The 18,625-nt window shown below is 40.4% G+C and overlaps 2 pseudogenes; one reads left to right on the top strand and one right to left on the bottom strand.

Moving 5' to 3' along the window:
• Positions 1–3,895: 3,895 nt before the first annotated feature.
• On the top strand, positions 3,896–4,378 carry LOC111149529 (annotated as a pseudogene).
• Positions 4,379–6,039: 1,661 nt separating this feature from the next.
• On the bottom strand, positions 6,040–17,172 carry LOC111149526 (annotated as a pseudogene).
• Positions 17,173–18,625: the final 1,453 nt, after the last annotated feature.

The raw sequence follows: 18,625 nt of genomic DNA, 5'->3' as shown, positions 1-18,625 counted from the left end.
AATCCCAGCATGAACTCATGATGAATCTTTCCCTTAGGAAAAAGAAAATGCAAATATGTATGTCTCAGATCCCACATACTTTTCACGTCCAGCTGGAGAAAGCCCAAAAACAATGACCAACCCAGGTTCTGATCTCTTAAGATAATTTCCCAATGAAAGAAACCATTGCCCTTGCAGAAATGGTTGATTCCAGGTCTGAGAAAGGAAACGAACAAGGTAAGCCTGGAATATTTTTTGAACCTGAAGGAAAGGAAAAGAACAGTAGAATCATGTTAAAGCATTCAGAAGCTAACATTAAGGGATTTGCGCTGACCAAGTATTCACTGGATAGGAACTTTTCAAATCGGATAAAACCCAAGGGTTCATAATGATGCCAAAAATATAAAGATCTTCACTAACCAACTCATTGTTTTAAAAACTGGTAAATGAAGAGTTAAGAATTGATTCTGACTGTGCTGTCTCACCAAACAAGTCTTATGGGATAGCTCTTTAGATGAGAATTATAGCTGGTGAATGCAGAAGGAAGGAGAGAATCAGAATATCACCAATTTCGGCTTGTGTTCTATGTCTGCTGGATGACACTAATTTGGAGCATGGTTTTGAAGGAAACAGCATCGATGGTCCAGTTGCCTGAAGGCTAGATGGTGCTGTGGAACCTGTACCTAGACTTTGATTTGGAGCAGTGATTCTCAAAGGTTGGTCCCCCAAACAGCATCACCAGCATTACCTGGAAATTCTTAAGACTGCTCAAGAAACTCTAAGAAATAAAGCCTATTGGGGCACCTGAGTGGCTCAGTCGGTTAAGCATCTGACTCTGGTTTGACTCAGGTCATGATCTCAGGGTCATGGAATGGAACCCCACAGTAGGACTCCATGCTCAGCATAGAGCCTGCTGGAGACTCTCTCTCTTTCCCTCTTCCTTTACCGCCCACCACCTCTGTCTAAGTAAATACATAAATTCTTTTTTAAAAAGTCTATTAATTTAAAAAAATCACCATTTTGTAACTGTAAGTGAATGCACTCAGGTGAATGTCATTGGTGACTCCTAAAACTAATAAGTGAATAGCTGATGGGGAACTTTATAATGGTTGGAAAAGCCTAACGAAAAGTTAGGACCCACTGATCAATACTAACCATCAAAGAGAGACAGTCACACTTTATGTGCCCCCAATGTGATGGAGTAGGAAGGTCACAGCCCCAGTTATGCAGTGCTCTTGCTATAGAATTAAACCTGATCCTGAGTAAGATTCTCAATCTAATTGCAAGTTCGCAGAGAGTGCAGAGACTATGGTTTGTTGAAAAACAACTTAAACAACATACAGGCTTTAGAAGAACAGGTTAAACAAATCCAGAATGTGGGAAAGTCTATTGGACAAACAGTTTTTGTCAACACATAATTTGAATGGAGATTTAAAAAGGAGTGAGAAAAGATTAAACTCAAAATGGAGGAAAGACCTCAAGGCGAGACAGTAATCCATCAAAATCCTAGAGGAGAACATAAGCAGTAACCAGAAGCTTCTATTAAGACACATCTCCAAAGGCAAGGGAAACAAAAGCAAAAATGAACTTTTTGGACTTCATCAAGGTAAAAAGTTTCTGCACAACAAAGGAAACAGTCGACAAAACTAAGAGACAGCCTGCAGAATGGGAGAAGACATTTGCAAAAGACAATACAGGCAAAGGGCCTGTAGCCCAGATCTGTAAAGAACTTCTCAAACTCAACATCCCAAAACCAAATAATCCAGTCAGTAAATGGGCAGAAGACATGAATAGACACTTCTCCAAAGAAGACATACAAGCGAATAACAGACACATGAAAAATGTTCATGATCATTATCCATCAGGGAAATAAAATCAAAACCACATTGAGATACCACCTTATACCAGTTAGAATGGCAAAATTAACAAGGCAAGGAATACCAAATGTTAGCAAGGATGTGGAGAAAGGGGAACCCTCTTACACTGTTGATGGGAATGCAAGATGGTCCAGACACTCTGGAAAACAGTATGGAGGTTCTTCAAGAAATTAAAAATAGAGCTACCCTATGACCCAACAATTGCGCTACTGGTGTTTACCCCAAAGATACAGATGTAGTGAAAAGAAGGGGCACGTGCACTTGAATGTTCATAGCAGCAATGGCCGCAATAGCCAAACTGTAGAAAGAGCTGAGATGTCCTTCAACAGATGAGAGGATGGAGAAGATGTGGTCCATATATACAATGGAATATTACTCAGCCATCAGAAAGGATGAATACCCACCATTGGCATCAACATGAATGGAATTGGATTATGGGGATTATGGAGGAGATTATGCTAAGTGAAATAACTAAATCAGAGAAAGACAATTATCATATGGTTTCACTTACATGTGGAACATAAGGAATAATACAGAGGACTAGGGGAAGGGAGGAAAAACTGAAGGAGGGGAAATCAGAGAGGGAGACAAACCATGAGAGACTATGGACTCTGGGAAACAAACTGAGGGTTGTGGAAAGGGAATTGGGTGGGGGATGGGGTAGCTGCATGATGGGCATTAAGGAGGCTGTGTGTTATGATAAGCACTGGGTGTTATATGTGACTAATGAATCATTGAACCCTACATCAGAAACTGAAGATCTACTATATGTTGGCTAACTGAATATAATAAATTTTTTTTTAAAAAAAGGAGTAAAAAGTCTTTGAATTTTGATTCAAATGAACCGTAAAGAGAAGCTTATAGGTAAATTGAACACTGACAGGATGTTCTGTAACAGTAAGAGATTAACTTTTCTATCCATGTTGATGGCATTGGATATATTTTCAAAAGTCATCTTTTACAGACACATAGTGAAGTATTTGCAGTGCAGTGATATGATATCTGGAATTTGTTTGAGAATAATCCATTCTGGATGGATGGTATGTGTTGGGGGAGGGTTTACTACCTCTTGCCTTTGTCATTCTATCTCAGATACTCAAATGTAAAAGCCTTTTTTTTTTTTCCTTTAGTATTTGGAACATGTTCCCATCCTCCATCCTCCAAGGCAAAGCCATTCTTCCAATATTGAAGTAGTTGAAAGTGTTGACTACACGGTCTTCAAGCCTCCTTTAGAGCCAGGACACAGACACAAGACTTGGATTCTACTAGTCACATTCACTGACCTTGACTCTGGGTAAGCAGCCTCTTGGTGGGGGACTTGGGCGTGTTGGCAGTGATTCTAGTGGTAACACTTTTTTTTTTTAGTACAAATTTACTTTTATTGGAACAAAGCAACCTGCACACTTTTAATGTTTAAAAGTGATCATCTAATGAATCACTGAACACTACATCAAAAACTAATGATGTACTATATGTTGGCTAATTGAATTTAAAAAAAGAGACAGAAAATAAAACTGAGCATCATTGTTCCTTTCTAGTGAAACAAAGAGATAATTTAAAAATAAACAGGAACGAAATTACAACAGAGAATGTCCATTCCAAATAAGATCCTACAGGTTCTACTGATTCTTCCACTGAGTAGTAGGGCTCAAGTCAACATTTGGAGAGAATTTTATTTTAGGGGTGCCCAGGTGGTTCCTTTGAAGGGAATTTTGATTCCTTGGCTGAAGGTATCCACTTAGGTAGAAGGTATTTTCTGACTCAAGGACGGGTGGCAGTGGGATGATAGTGATAAAACCATGTGAAATATCCAAAATTCTATTCATTTTAAATATCCTTAGTAGTTCTATGATCCTAAGATTATGAAAGAATGAAACATTTCATTAGCTACAGAGGTGTGTTTTATTTGCATTTCTTAGAACCCATGCATTTTATGCTCGCTCAGAAGTGGGTTCAGGATCTGGTGCCAGCAGGGCACCTGGTACCTGGAGTTCCCGTCACATGCTTTCCTTCTCCTACCTTCTTGGGGGTTGGGGGCTATGCTGAGTGTACTGGCAGGGGAGCAGGCCCTGTGTGCATGGAGGGCGAGGGCACATGGACAAGGGGGAGGCAGGCAGCACAGAGACCACCAAGAGCCCGGCAGGGCTGTGGAGGCTGAGCTGGACCCGGTGGAGCACACCCTTTGGGAGCGGCTCCCCCACTGCCCGCCCTGGAGACCCAGTAACATTTATGTCCACATGAAGACTGCTGTCAGGAGCTGCTGGACAGAGGGGGTGTGGGTCAGAACTCATGTAGTGAGATCTGCGTTCATGGCTTGGACCTGGCCATCAGCCCCACCAACCCTGCCATCAACATGGGCGCTATAGCTGCAGGTGGATGGCTTTGGGTTCTTGCAGGTGGCTGCCAGTACCCCTGCTGGGGAGCTTGTAGCAGAATTGGAACCAGAGACTGATCCATGAGAACCACCGACCCAGATCCCCCACAACTGGGCCATCTGTGTCTTCAGGCTCACACCCAAGTAACTGAAATGAGACTGGCCAGCTTATCCACCCAGCCCCACACAGCTAGGCTCTAGGAAAGGAAGGGGAAGGGGTAGGGAGAGAGAGAGGGAAAGAAAAAAAAAAGGAAAGAAAAGAGAAAGAAAAATTAAATTAAAGGGGCTCTACATTTAAATTGAGAAATATGTTTATATATCTAAATAATATAAAGCCCAATCAATTGATTAGCCTGGATGTAGCTGAAGAATTATATGATAGGAGAACTGGATAATGTTTATAACTCTAGTCCTGCGATGTGGCTTTAGTGAGCATTCCCCTCTTGAAGTTATGATATTGCTGATTTAACTGTCATATGTCGGATTAGCAGGATCCCATCATGGTGACAAACACAAACCTTTTCCCTCTCCTGTCTCCTCCTGATTCCTGTTAGAGTCAACAACTCTAATAACCCACCATGGCAATCTTCTCTCCCTACTTCAGTATCACAAGCCCTTCTGCTTTTGCTGACTTCTGGGCACTTCTGGAGGTGGTGGTGGTTTTTAGCTGGTTCTCAAGTATAAGAAATACAGCTCTTACTTTGGGTTAAGGAATTGGACTGTGGTGGTCCCAAGCCTCAAACTGGAAGCATTCTTTCTTTTCTCCTTCAGGTAGATGCTGCTTCTTCAGCACTTTGGGGGTAGTCTTCCTAGGGAGATTCAGGTGACTTCTCTGGTGGCCTCTCCACTTGCGAGACTCCCTCAGGCCCTCATTGGCATTGCAGAGGGTTCAGATATCTTGGAGCAGAGTGCTGCTGCCAGGTGAGACCCCAGGCTCCACCCTATACAGTCTTCACAACCCTGTCCCTGATCATAGACACCTACCTCTTTCTCTCCTACGTTCCTCGACCTTCATGGACCCCATAGATTAAGCGGCTGCACCAAGCAAGTAATCTCTATTATATGGGGCCCGGGGGAGGGCGTTGAAGGAAGCTCTCAGCCTTTATCTCTTTCATGGGGTAGGAGTTGCAAAGGGAGATATTAACAGTAGTCAGTCTTGTCTTTTTCTTTTAATTCTCTCTACTGCAGCATATATGTATTGTGTGTGTGTGTGTGTGTGTGTTTAATGTATTTCACATGATTATAATACAAGGCTTGAGAGATGACCTGGAAAGCATTCTCTTGCAAAGTCCTACTCAGAAGACAGGCCACTATCCAGTCAATAATCAAAGAAAGAAAAAAAAAAGCCATAGAAAGCCAAAGGGGAAAAATCATAGAACCCACAAAATATTACAACTTCCTGGCCAATTGGCAAAGGTCCATGAGCTAGGAGTTCCTGGACAGCCTGGCACTGATTATAAGATGGGACAAAGAGCGTCTGGCCTGTTTTGTACAGAGGACACTGAGAGGATCTTGTGATGTAGTTGAGCGTGGGAAGTGTGGGAGACCCAGGCTGTCCTGCTCACTGGCATTGCTTCCCCAGAGCTGGGAGTCCACTCTGTTACCACTGATTACAGTTGATTCTTTTTCTCCACTCAGCCGTCTGTCCCCCAGCAGTTCACCCAGTACTTTAGGGCTACATCAGAGCGGCACCCAGTACCACTGTTTCTGGTCTCAGGGCACGGGGACATTCTGCAGGGTACGGCTCAGGCTTCGCATGATGTGGCTGGCTCCTTCCAGTCCCAGAGCCTGGAAATGGGCAAGGGGGACCTAGGACACAAGGCTCTGGACCCGGTACTCAGGCCCACTATCTGCCATCTGCAGTTTACCTGTCTGGTCCATCAGGCTCCAGGATACAGGGGTCCCCTCCTGCCCCAGCAGGCAGAAGGTGGGGGACAGCCCAGAATCAACACTCAATGGATCTCTGGCTCCTCTCATTGCCACCAAAATGCCAGGATTTATTCACCAAGGAAGTGTGGGTATATCCAGGGAGGAGAGTTGAAACATCTCTTGGTTTTATTGGGAACAAGGGGAAAGAACAGCCCATAATATCACACATACTGTGAAATGTTATATTTGTTTCCCCCCAGATTGTCCTAAGAGGCGAATAGGAACATGTACTCAGGGTCTGGGCTCTGCAGCCAGAGTGGCTGGGTTCATAATCTGACTGCTTGTGTGGTTTTGGGCAGATGACTCCATCTCTCTCCTCTGCTTCCTCATCTTATAGACAGTCATACCTCCTTTACAGAATCACTGGGAAGCTGAAAGCCAACGGATGTGGGTGCTTAGAACCAGTCATGGCAGGTTAGTAAGCATCCCACAGAAATTAGCCACAGTAAGCCTCAAGCTAGATAGGACAGGCATTCTTATCCTCACTTCACACAGAAGGAAAAACGTTTTATAAACAATTAGAGAAGTGCCCCAATGCACATACTAGCAAGCCGTCCAACCAGAGCTTTGTCTGTTGGTGTCAGAGGCTCCTTGGCCACTGTGGAGAGCTGAAGTCCAGGGAGAGGCAGTGAGGGGCAGTGCGGGCAGTGCCCCCCCTTATAGGACACTGAAGTCTGAAGTCTGCTGCAGGGGTGAAGAAGGGCTTCAGGAAGTTCCTGGAAAGAGCCCACAGTGTGGAAGCAGGAGATGTAGACCTAAGCCCCAGTTATGCCCTTAACCACCTGCGTGAGCTGGATAAGCTGTTCCATCAACTGGACCTGTCTCCCATCAGGAAAATGGTTATCATGTCTCCTGTCCTGTCTGTCTTTCAGTGTAGACAAATGGATCCAGGGAGACTCTAGAGGTAGAGGTGCTTTCTAGGTTGTAGTGAGCTACAGCGTGGGTAAAGCTCTTCCATGCGTACTCACACATAGAGAGCCATGGGAGTGGGCGTCTCCAGATCAAATCTCCACGTCAGTTCTTAATTCTGTTCGGCGGTAGACTGGACATCAGTGGGGGAAATATATAATTTGTTTAAATTCTCTTTATTGGAAATCTTTTGTTCTGTGACGTAAATTCATTAAACATGTATTTGGTAACCGCTTGCTGTGTACCTGGCACTATTCCAGCTGTTGAGGATCTATCAGTGAATAAGACAGAAAAGGTGTCTGCTCTTGTGGGGTTTGTAATACTGTTTGGGGTTAGGGGGTGTAGATTCAAACATCAAATAAGTAAGTTAACTACAGTAGCTAATTTCAAATAATTATAAGTCATATGAGGAAAGTAAAACTGCCCTGTGTGGAAAATAACTGGGAGGTGACGTTACGGGGGTGGGGTTGGGGGTGGGGGTTAGCCAGGACTCTCTGGTGAGGTGGGATTTGAGCAGTCCTGAACAACAAAAGAAGTCATGCGTGCAAAGATGAGGTGGGGTCAGGGGGAAAATGTACCCCGAGCCAGAGGGGAGAGCTGATTCCAAGGGCCCGAGCTTGTGATGATCAGGTAGCAGGAGGGAGGCTGGTGGTGTTGGGGGCAGTAAGCAAGATAGGAGGTGAGGTCTGAAGAGGCAGGTGGATGCTGGCTCTTACAGGGCTGTTAAGGAGTTTAGCATGATTGTAAGGTGAGGGGTAAGTACTAGAGTCTTTTAAGCAGGGGAGGTACATGGCTTAATTGACATTTTTAAAAAAAGATTTTATTTATTTACTTGAGAGAGAATGAGTAAGAGAGAGCATGAGAGAGGAGAAAGTCAGAGGGAGAAGCGGACTCCGATGCGGGACGAGATCCTGGAAGTCTGGGATCATGACCTGAGCCGAAGGCAGTCACTCAACCAACTGAGCCACGCAGGTGCCCTTAATTGACATTTTTAAAAAGAAGATTACTCTGGCTCCTTTGCAGAAAATGGATTGTAGGGAGGTCAGAGCAAAAGCCAGAAGAGGATTTTGGGAGGTATAAGTGGATTGAAAGGTATGTCCACTCAAAAGGACAGATTATCTCCTAGAGATTTGAAGGGAACATGGGGTGGCTGATCCTTTGGCTTCAGCCTTCTGGCCTCCAGAATTGTGAAAGAATAAATCTCTGTTGTTTTAAGCCACTCTAGTTTGTATTGATTTTTTGGTGGCAGTCTTTGAAGCCTAATATGCAAGCTCCATCCGTAGTGAGAGAGAGGATAGTGGAGAGCAGCTGCTGTCAAACTCCCATGCATTTGGGTTTGCCGCCACTGGTGCTAAGTTCTTTGCATCCATCAGGGAAGGAACCAGCTTCTTTGCTCTCTCAGAGATCATACAGAGAACACATTCTGTTTGCTTGAGCTTGCCTAGTTTAACAGCTGCAACGTTTTCTATCACCTCATTCAGGCTGGACTGTGAACCTACACAGGGAAAATGAGAAATCATAGAGATGAAACTTTATTTCAGTGTCAGAGAAAAGCTGTCCAGGAGCGGGAATGCTTGTGGGTTTAACATCAAACCATGTGTTTGGTCATGACGTGGCCTCTGTAGGGCAATGCTAAATCACTCCCACATTTTTAAAATTTAAAATTGGGATAACACTATAATTCATGAATGTATCACAGTACAGCTGTGGCTGTGACAGGGCATGAGGCGTAAACATAATAATCAAACTTTATTGAAGTTTGGACTTCAAAGTCTACAGTGGACTCCTTTTGTTCCTTCCTCACTGTCCTGATTTTCCCTGTTGGACTGACTCTGGGCTTGACCACAAAACTTGCTTTGGCCAGTGGAACAATAAAAACATTTCTCAGTGAGAAGCTTGAAAAATGGTTGCACGAAGGCTTGCCTTCACTTTCTGCGCTTGAAGCTCTATGACTTCTATACGCGGCCCAATACACTTCCTTCAGCCCAATCAGCGGCCAGACCAGACAAAGCCAGCATCACCAGCCAGATGTGGAATTAGGACTAACCTGGTCTTCCCGGCTCAGAGATGCCCCAAGCTAGCTGCAGCCACATGGGTGAATCTAGAAGAGAAGCAGAAGAATTACCCAGTTGGGTCCAGTACAATCTGCTGACCCACAAAATTGAGAACCAAAAATTAATGTTGTTTTAAGGCACTATGTGGGCATGGTTTGAAAACCTAACTGGTAAAAAGGCACAGTGCTAAGCACTTCTCATTCAAGATCTCATTTAACCTTTAAATAGTTCTATATTGGGGGTATTACCATAATCCTCATAAAAAAAAAAAAGCCTTATCTATAGAGTGATTGTTTCTTACCCTAGATCACACAGCTAGTAACAGTCCCAGCAAAGTCACAATCTTAGGTAGTTTGACTCCAAAGAGCATATTCTTAACCACTGAATTCCTCCTTTATAAATGTGACAGAATGAAAAAACGGAAATGAGACAGAGGGAAGCTCTTCTCTCCTACTCATGCTGTCTGTTAGTTCCTGGAGAATAAGTTACAAGTCTTCAGCTATTAAAAAATTATATTGCTCGTGATTTTCTATAAAAACCCGACAATGCAGTCTTCAAGTTTTGGTTCAGTGGAGGTGGTGGCAGCTGAGATAAAGATTGGACATAGACTTGAAGTAGAGATAGATGGGATGTAGGGCTGCTGTTGAAAATGAAACATGACCCTGTAGTTGTAGACACAGAACATATCAGCAGCCAGCACACATCCGTCCCTGTACTTTGAATTGACAAATGTGTCCAGTTGATGACTTCTGGTGAGCCTAGGAATTCCTCGTATTTCTTGGAGTGTCTTTGGTAAGTACTGATGTAGTGATCAAGGTTATCTGTCATCTCTTGTTTAGGTTGGGAAAAGTAAAATCAACCAAGATGTTTGTACTTAGTGATTGCTGTACTAGTTTTCAGGATTTCATTATACTGTGATATTTTTAAATACTAAACTATTAGTATTTTGTGTTGGCATATTGAGTTTATTTAGGAATTATTTACATTGTAGGGTCAAGGACTCCCTTATTTAATTAATAACGAAAAATGTTTGAACAAAACTATTCCTAACTCAGCTATTGCTTTAAAATTTCAAACAAACAAAAATGACCATATTTCTTTATCTCCCTTAAACTTATTGAGAATCTTGAGAAGTGACTATGCACTGCCTTTTCTTTCTACTCTTGAGAACACTGTGACTTCTACATTGCTCAATCTGCTTCCATCAGCAGTTAACAAAAAACCAGTCCAAATAAAGCTAGCGTCAGCAGCCAGACTTGAGGTTGTGACCAACCCAATCCAGCCAGCTTATGGAAAATGATAATTGACAAGCACAATCTTTGACCAAAAGAACACATCTTGCTTTAGGGCAAAGATTTTAAAAATATGTAGGCTTAAAGACATGTCTTTATTAAAATTGATACAGATAATAGGATTACAATGTCTATCTCTAAATGATGTAACCCGGAAAAGGATGATGAACTAAATATGCTTTCTTCTTTAAAAAGAAATCATACCATTGTTAAACATACTGTAATTTCATGAAACTAACATACTCATTCAAATATATCTGGCAAAATTTTCAAAACTGATATGGGATTATTGAAGAAAAGAGGAAGATATTACTTCAAGCAGTATAAAATCAGAAAGCTATTTTCCCCTATGATACCTGGAAGGTATTAAACAAAAATACATTTCCTATTCAGCAAGGATACTACTGATCAAACTGTATTTTTAAACGTGATGTCACCAAAGTGGCAGTGTAGGAGACCCCAGCCTCTGTCTCACCACAAAGATCAACAATTAGACATCTACCCATGAACAAAAATAACTCTGGGAGAGTTATGAAGTCCACTTGAGGACCTTCAGCAGCATGGTGGAATAAAAACCCAAGACCAACTGTACAAAAAGAGGAAGAAGACAGATTCTTTTTGCCTGCATTATCCATTGCCCCAGGCTGGCATTGCTCAATGCCAAGAGGAAACTCCCTAGCTTTCTCTACCCCCCAATCAGGAAAGAAATATCAGGGTGAATAACCAGCTTCCCCAGACTTTGGAGGCACTACGTGAAAATCCCACTTCTGTTTCATCTCACCTAGACTGGCAAAAACCAAGATGTTTAGAGATAGCTAGGAACAAGAAAGAAATGCAGAAACTACTAGTATCAGCCATGTAGTGGGAGTGATCCATGGTTCAACATGATCTGCTCTGCAGACAAACCAGCAGCTTTTTCCACTAAAGAAACCAATGACCAACACAGCCACTGTGGACCTTCTGCAGATTTCACCATCTTTTGCTCCATAAGTATTCATATTCTCTGATGCCAGCCACCTCAATCCCTCCTAACTCCCTCCTCTACTGGCCACTGCTGGAGCCAGGGAACTTCACCATTAGTCATCCCAAGGCTCTGTGGCTGCATGACTGTAACACATCAGCCTAGACCACTGCAGCTGACACCCATCACCCAGCACTTGCCCAATTGTCACTGCCTTCTGCTGCCATTTGAATGCTGAGACAGAGACTGTGCAGTCTTGAGAGACCAATATCAGGTTCCCTACAACTGCTTGTGTGCCTTGATCAGACTGTTTCCTGTCACTGGCCTGCACTACTGCAATCATCTGCAACTGGCTTCTCCAGCTATGCACCTGCATGCCCCCAATCTGACTCTCATCACCAGCCTCCACTGCTGTGCACCTGTGGCAAGACTCAGCAGCCATGGTAGTACCTGCCAACAGCCAGGGCCCCCACTGCTGCCAGTGACCTGCATTTGTCCCTGGCCCTAACTGCCTGTCTCCCCTACCACTATATTATGTATTTGTAACTGTCCCCTGCCACAACAGAGACACTTGCAGTTGGGCCCCACAGATATGTGTGCTCCCAGTACTGGCTCCAGGCTCTGTGGGCCTGAACCTGAGCCTGAAGCCACCACTGAGGACCCCATTGGCCTGAGTCAAAGACACAGTCCTCTCCATGGACCTGATACCACCACATGCTGCCCTGCATGGTGCCCTTAACCACTAGACCTAGGGTCCCAGCATACTCAGCATGCCCCACTCACAGATTAAAGTCTTTCCTACCAAAATCATGGAAGAGGTGACTGCTTCTTCGTATGTGAAAGCACTTACATAAGGCTATAGGGATCATGAAAAATTAGGGAAACATTCTGATGTTCTTTCAGAACATCAGTAAACCTCTAGTAACTGGCTCCAAAGAAATGGAGATCCAGGGATTTCCTAACAAAGAATTCAAAATAATTTATCAAAAGATCCTCAATGAACCAAAACAGAACACAGATAAACAATTTAACAATATCAGGAGAGTACAAGAACAAAATAAGAAGGTCAACAACGATAGAAAACATAAAAAAGAACCAAATGGAAATTTTGGAGGTGAAGAGTACAATGGCTGCATTGAAGGATTTGATAGGGAGGGCACTTCAACAGCAGACTAAATCAAGCAGAAGAAAGAATAAGTGAGCTCAAAGTCAGATCAGATGAAACTGATCAAAACAACACAAATAAAAAGAATGAAAAAGAGTGAAGAAAGCCTACATGATCTATGGTATACTACTAAAAGAACCAATTTGTAAATTTGGGGAGTTCTAGAGTAGAAGAGAGGGAAAAGCCAAAAAGCTATTTAAAGAAATAATGGCAAGAATTCCCCAAATCTGAGGAGAAATTTGGATACCCAAGTTATGAAGCTCATAAGTCACATAACAAAATGAACTTAAAGAGCACCACTCTAAGAAACATTATAATAAAACTGTCAAAAGGCAAAGAGAGAATCTTATAAAAGAAACAGAAGAAAACCAGTTTGTAATCTATAAGGGAGCCTCCATAAGGATATCAGCAGATTTCTCAGCAGAAAACTTGCAGACCAGAAGAATGGAATGATATATTCAAAATGCTGAAAGAAACTGCCAACCAAAAATACTTTACCCAGAAAAGTTTTTTGGAAATGATGCAGGATAAAGACTTTCCCAACAAACAAAAACTGATGGAGTTCATTACCCCCGTAGACCTGCCTTAAAAAGAAATGCTGAAAGGCAGGGCACATGGATGGTTCAGTCGGTAGAACATGGAACTCTTGATCTCAGGGTTGTGAGTTTGAACCCCACATTGGGTGTAGAGATGACTTAAAAATAAATTCTTTTGGGACATCTGGGTGGTTCAGTTGGTTAAGCAGCTGCCTTTGGCTCAGATCATGATCACAGTGTCCTGGGATTGAGTCCCACATCGGGTTCCTTGCTCGGCAGGGAGCCTGCTTCTCCCTCTCCCTCTGCCTGCCACTCTGCCTGCCTGTGTGCTCTCTCTCTCTCTGACAAATAAATAAATTTAAAAAAATAAAATAAAACAAAAATAAAAAATAAAATCTTTTTAAAAATGCTGAAAGATCTTTAAACTGAGATGAAACAATGCTAATTAGTAACATGAAAAAATACAACACATTGGTAAATGTAATCATATAAGTAGTCAGATTCAGAACACTAATACTGTAATATGGTGTAGTGATTAAGCACTTTAAATATAAAGATTAAAGGACAAAAATATTACAAATAGGTGTAAGTACAAATTTGTTAATGGATATCTGATATAAAAATGTAAGTTGTGACAATGAAAATAAAAAAGAAAAGGAACTAAAAGGGTAGTTTTAGTAGGTGATCAAAGTTAAATTGTTATCAGAGTAAAACAGATCATTATATCTATATTTTATGTAAGCCCCATGACAATGAAAAGCAAAAACCTACAGTAGATTTAGAATAGGTAAGAGAAGGGAATCAAAGCTTACCACTACAGAAAGCAATCAGTTTTACAGAGGAAGGCAACAAGAGAGGAAAAAAGGAACAAGGGAATTACAAAAAGCAGATGAGATGGCATTAGTAAGTTCTTACCTGTTGTTAATTCTTCCAAATGTAAATGGATTGATTCTCCAATCAAAAGACATAGAGTGGCTGGATAGATAAAAAAACCAAGACCAACTATATGTTACCTACAAGAGATTCACTTCATCCTTAAGGAAACACTTCTACTCAAAGTGAAGGAATGAAAAAGATATGCAAATGGAAATCAGAAGAGAGCAGGGGTAGCTGTATTTAGACAAAATAGACTTTAGCCCAAAATGGTTACAAGAGACAAAGAGGGTCTTACATAATGATAAAAGGGTTAATTCATCAAGAAGATAGAACAATACTCATTTGTTTCTTAAGTTCCACATATGAGTGAAATCATATGGTATTTGTCTTTCTCTGACTGACTTATTTCAGTTATCATCATACTCTCTAGCTCCATCCACAATATTGCAAATGACAAGGTTTCATTCTTTTTTTAATAACTGAGTAATATTCCATAGCATACATATACCACTTTTTTATCCATTCATTAGTTGGTGGACACTTGGGTTGTTTCTATAATTTGGCTATTGTATATATTGCTGTTATAAACACTGGGGTACATGTATCCCTTTGAATTAGTATTTTTGTTTTCTTTGGGTAAACACCTTGTAGTGCAATTGCTGAATCATAGGTTAGTTCTATTTTTAACTTTCTGAGGAACCTTCATACTGTTTTCCAGAATAGCTGCCCCAGTTTGCTTTCCCACCAACAGTATAATAGAGTTTCCCTTTCTCCACACCCTCTCCAACACCGATTGTTTCTTGTGTTGTTGATTTGAGCCATTCTGACAGTTGTGAGGTAATATCTCATTGTACTTTTGATTTATATTTCCCTGATATCACTGATAATCAGTGATACCGAGCATCTTTTTTTTTTTAATTTCTTTTCAGTGTAACAGAATTCAATGTTTTTGCACCACCCCCAGTGCTCCATGCAATGTGTGCCCTCCATAATACCCATCACCTGGCTCCCCCAACCTCCCACCCCCTGCCCCTTCAAGATATTGAGCATCTTTTGATGTGTCTGTTGGCTATCTGGATGTCTTCTTTGGAAAATATTTATTCATGTAATATTTATTCAAATATTATTCATGTCTTCCTACCATTTTTCAACAAAATATTAGCAAACCAAATTCAAGAACCCATTAAAAGGAATGTATACCATGATCAAATGAGATTTACTCCTGCAATGCAAGGGTGGTTCAATATATGCAAATAAATGTGATATGCTACTTTAAAAAGGGAAAGGTAAAAATTATATGATTATCTCAATAGATGCAGAAAAAGCATTCAGCAAAGTAAAACTTCTTTCATTACTAAAACTCTCAACAAATTGGGTATGGTAGGAGCATACCTCATTATAATAATGGCCATATATGATAAATCCACAATTAATATAGTCAATGATGAAAGCTTCAAAGCTTTGCCTCTAAGGTCAGGAAGGAGACAAGGATGCCCACTTCACCACTTTTACTCAATCTGGTATTAGAAGTCCTAACTAGAGGAGTCAGACAAGAAGAAGAAATAGGAGATGTAAAATTGTCATTGTTTGCAGATAAAATGATCTTTATATGAAAAATACTAAAAATGACCAAAACCTGGTAGAACTAATGAATGAATACAGTAAAGTGGCAGGATACAAAACCAACATACAGAAATCAATGGTATATCTATACATTAACAATGAACTAACTAAAAAAATATAAAATAAATTCCATTCATAGTAGCATCAAAAATAAATACTTAGGAATAAATTTAACCAAGGTGATGAAAGATCTGTACACTGAAAACGACATCTTTCTTTGATGAGAGAAATTAAAAATGCATCCTTGTCATTTTACTCCTTAATTTTCCTTAATTTACTCTGTTTTTTCAGGCCTTATGCTTTGCAGTTGCTATTTTCTCTGCTTTGAATTTCATCCTACCTTGCCACCATGTAAAAAAAAAATCTTATTTCAGCATCCAGCTTTGGTAAAATTTCCACTAGGAGCATCTCTGAATATCTCCCTGAAACCTCCACTACATACAGTTTTTTCTGCCTCATTTTATTGACCTTGTTAATGACAGTAGGTTTCAGTAACATGCAGCATCTCAATTGGAAGGCAGTATCACAATGAGAAGTTGTGAGTTAGTATGAATGAGTTGGTATGGTTTACAAAAATACTAATTTAAAGGGATACATGTACCCTGATGTTTATAACAGTATTATCTACAATAGCCAAATTATGGAAACAGCCCAAATGTCTATCAACTTGAGTGGATAAAGAAGATGTGGTTGTGTGTATCTATGTAAATATAAATATATATATTTATATACATATAAATATATATGTATATTTATATATTTACATACATATATGTATATAAAAGTTGGCATTTTTAAAGGTAGGAAATAGATTTTTCCCTTAGGTTAGGAGTTAAAAATTATTATTGCTTTATTACAATTTGGAAGTATAGCCTGCTACATTAATTATAGCCTAGTATATTAATTTTCCTCTAACGTATTTAAAAAAAGATCAGCCTCTTACCTAAGCAATCAACATAATCTTAAGTTAGCATATCCTTCCATTGGTTGACTCTATTCCCACAAAACAGATGCAAGAAATGACAAAGTGTGTCTGGTCTTTAGCATTAGCAGGATGGTAATGGAGGCCTGTTTTGAAATCAAAACAATAAATGAGTATGGAATTGTACTGCATATAATTTTAACTAACTTTCTACCTGTGCTGTTTATCTCATTCATTCTTTGGTTTCTGCACATTTCATGCCATGTTGTAATTAGTCTGTGGACTTACCTATGTTCTCTTCTAAGCTGTGGATTTTTTGGGGACAAAGACTTGTTCACTGTCACTGTGATTCATTTCTGTATCCCTAGAGTCTATCACATTGTTAGGGACATGGTAGGCACATAGAAAATATGAACACAGAAGCATATTCATTTCACATCTGGCACCTGACCTGCTCCTGAGGGTGTTAAAATCAGGTATTTTGTCCAGTAGGGCCTTTAGCTTGAATGGATTTCCCCGGGTGTGTGAGAGATGGTCCCATAAACTTGCAACATTCCAAGAAAGGGAGAGAGCCAGCTTGTTAGAAAGGGATGTGAAAGAGCTGTGTTTGATAAGGACAAGGATTACTTCCAGGAAATAGTGAAGTTTTATGATTCGAAGGTACCTAATGAGCATTTATGCCAAATAGTATTTAGGTTTTAATTTTTGCCTCAATAAATCTATCTTTTAAAGATTTTTTTTTAATTTTAGAGAGAGAGAGAGAGTGCAAGCAGGGGGAGGAACAGGCAGAGGAACAAGCATACTCCACATTGAGTGCAGAGCCTGACATGGGGCTCAGTCTCACAACCCTGAGATTGTGACCTGAGCTGATCAAGAGTCAGAAGCTTAATTGACTGAGCCACCCAGGGGTCCCAATAAATATATCTTTTAAAAAATATTCATATGATAAAATTGTCAGGCCTTATAATTTGTGAATAGAAATCATGAACTCTCCCATTGTAAAACTTAATAAGATCTAAATTTAATAGATTTCCTTCTATTCATGTACAAACACAATACATTTTACAAAATTGAAAATTTTCACATAGATTTGATTTTGATATGTTGCCCTCTCATCGAATAAATACATTTTAGCCATATTTCTTTTAAAAAATGATTTTTAATGACTGCATAGCATTCTTTAATATGGATGAACCAACATTCATTTTTTTAAACTTTTATTCATTCACATGAAGTAGCAAAGATAATACAAAGAGGTCCTATCCAGTCTCACCCAACATTCCCCAATAGTAAATCTTAAGTCACTGTAGTACAATGTCAGAACTAGCGAAATTGACATTGTCACAATGTGTACATACGGCATTTTATCCAGTAGATTCATATAAACACTACCACAATCAAGATACAGGATACCACCACCCCTAGTGCTACCCCTTTATAGTCAAACCCACTCTCACCTCTCTCAACATCCATGTCCCATTACCCTCCTTCAATTATAGTAAGATTCTATATATTATATAATATTAAGTATTCCTTCTACATACATTGGTAATCACATTGGTCAGTGTTACAATTTTTATGTCAAGAGTTAAATATAATATAGAAAACTCAAGAAGAAAAGCCTTTTGTATTTATCCTCATTTATAATTTCCATTCTATTCTTCTTATGTTCCATAGTGTCTTCTTTTGTTGTTTCCTTTCTGTTTAGAGAATTTCTTTAAACTATTCTTTTAGGATAGGTCTGCTGGAAACAAATTCTCTTAGTTTTCTGTTATCAGAGAGTGTCTTGATTTCCTCTTTATTTTTTTTTTTAAAGATTTTATTTATTTGACAGAGAGAGAGAGAGATCACAAGTAGGCAGAGAGGCAGGCAGAGAGAGAGGGGGAAGCAAGCTTCCTGCTGAGCAGAGAGCCCGATGTGGGGCTCGATCCCAGGACTCTGAGATCATGACCCGAGTTGAAGGCAGAGGCTTTAACCCACTGAGCCACCCAGGCGCCCCTCCTCTTTATTCTTGATGGATATTTTTGCTGGGTATAGAATTCTGGGTTGACTTTTTTTTTTTAAAGCCCCTGAAATACCTACAACATATTCTTTTAGCCTTCGTGTTTTCTGATGACACATCTGCTGC

The sequence above is a fragment of the Enhydra lutris genome, unplaced genomic scaffold, assembly GCF_002288905.1.
Source record: "Enhydra lutris kenyoni isolate GAN:26980312 unplaced genomic scaffold, ASM228890v2 scaffoldscaffold22, whole genome shotgun sequence".
Classification (NCBI taxonomy): domain Eukaryota; kingdom Metazoa; phylum Chordata; class Mammalia; order Carnivora; family Mustelidae; genus Enhydra; species Enhydra lutris.
Note: the sequence above shows the minus strand (reverse complement) of the source record. Positions and strands in the feature narration are given on the sequence as shown.